Source organism: Sapajus apella, unplaced genomic scaffold (assembly GCF_009761245.1).
Source record: "Sapajus apella isolate SASKATOON/1434 unplaced genomic scaffold, GSC_monkey_1.0 scaffold28, whole genome shotgun sequence".
Taxonomy (NCBI): domain Eukaryota; kingdom Metazoa; phylum Chordata; class Mammalia; order Primates; family Cebidae; genus Sapajus; species Sapajus apella.
The window spans coordinates 15,094,688-15,096,851 of NW_022436968.1; positions in this window are offsets into that span (position 1 = coordinate 15,094,688).

Here is a 2,164-nt window from a genome sequence, read left to right on the forward strand (position 1 = left end):
AATTAGATATGGATGGGAGGAAATTGGACCCGTCCAAGTTAGACAGTGAGGAATTATGTTGCGAATGAAGGCCGCACAAAGAAGCTGAGAGCTGCAGAGGAGGAAAAAAGATTGTGAGTGGAATAGAGATTCACTCTGAGACGAGTAAATGGATGGCAGAGAGGCTGTAAGAGCTGCAGTGAGTGTGATAGTCATGAATTTGTGATGAGGCCAATCAACAAGGCTCGGTGATTATTTGTACCCATCCTTACTGAGATTGGCTTCCTTCAGTGATTAAAACTGTTTAGGTAGGTTACCAGCCATTCCACTTGGTTTAGGAAATTTGGATGCCAGTTATATTAGCAAAAAGAAAAAATATATATAGCCCAACTGAAACTTTTAAGTATTTCAGGTTTTTCAAAGACCCTTCCCAGTTTTGTATTTAAAAAAGCATGGCCCTGTTTCTTGCCCATTTGCAATACTGAAAATGATTTTCATTAGCAATTGCTGAATCATATACCTGAGATTACAGACAATGCTATTTATACTAAAGAAATTGAGTGCACATCTATTTTAGCTTCCTGCCCTATTTTCATACTTTTATCCATTTGGATTTTTTGTCCCATATGTTGTCCTCAGCACCATCTTAAGCTGCTGTCTAGTTATAGCTCAAAAAAGCTTCCGTTCCAAATGGGGCTTTATTTCAGTGGGCAGAGGGAGGGCTGGGGGCTGTACTTTCTTTCAATCTATTACTTAACTGACAGATATTGTGAAGATTAATTAGTCAATTCTTGAAAGTTCTCTGTGGTGGCAAAATGAGAGTTTTTATACCTGAGAATTGTAGGCCAACTGGTTTTGTAGCTCCTTATATGAAAGATAAACTCCTGGAGAGCTTTGGAATGTGGAAAGCCAAGGCTGAAGTGATCCAATGACTTTAAGACACTAATAGGAGTTCATGATATCCCCATATCGCTACTGAATAAAATTCAGTAGCTTCTACCTGATCCATTGCCTCCTCTTGACCTCCAGAGGCTCCCTGCTCTCTGACCCCTCTTACTTTCTGAGGCTCAAATTCGTGATTAGCTTGATGGCTGGCTTTGAACTCCGGGTCCTATTTTATTTTCCTGCCAGGACCTGTCTTGGTTCTTTCAGTTCTGGCTACTCAGTCTGACTCTATGATAGGCTGCAATCAATGGATATGAAGTTTCAGCCTTTCATACACCTCTCACCAACTAGGATGTGGCCCCACAATGAGGAAAGAACTTGCTAAGATGCAATATCCATTGACCTGTGCCATGCAATGCCTAGTTGGCTAAACAAGGGAGTGCTCAGTGGCATTCAGGTAAGTTTAGCAGCTACTAATTAGGTTTGTCCACCAGAAAATCCCAATAGGCCATTTAAATGTGACAAGACAACACAGGCTGTCACGTTAGGGTTTATGATTAATGTTCCAATTGCATTCAGTAAGGAAATTTAGGTTAGAATTCATTACTGGCTCTTTCATTCATTAGCTAGCAACTGATTTAGGGTTTCTTTAGGTTCATACCTATTTGCTAAAAGTTAATACACATTAAGACAAGCATAGAATCACTATCAAGTTAAATAAATGACAACCTAAAGGAAATTGAAGTTATACATCATGTTATTTGCTATGGAAAAATAAGCTAAGCATTTCAATGGAAACAAAAACAAAATTTCTTTTTTCAATCCCAGTCAAAGTACATGTTAAATACATTGGAAAGGAGAAAATAGTATCAAACAAATCTACGGCTTGGAAACTGGATTGGCATCAGCATAGCTGGAAAATTCAGGCCAAGTTTGAGATATGCTAAAAACCAAATTTCCTAAAGGGCTGGGAGACTTTGGCATGCAGTATTGAGCAGTTAAATTCTGGAGCTGTTTCATTTGTGCCAGGGACTTACCATCAGCGGCATCAAACTTGCATAACTACATTGCAGTTTTACTACTGAAAATAAACTTTTCTTGGCCTGAAAATATGCAGAAGGTAAATGGCAAGAAGATGTCAAAACTGCTGTGCAGAAAGCTTAAGGGAAACATTCATAGGATGAAGCTTGAGCATAAAGAACTCCTCAAAGACATCTGGCAGAACAATTTTCCTGTAAGAGGTAGCCATTACCTGGTTTGAAACAACAAACCAAGCAAACTTACTTCATGTGAGGCCTTC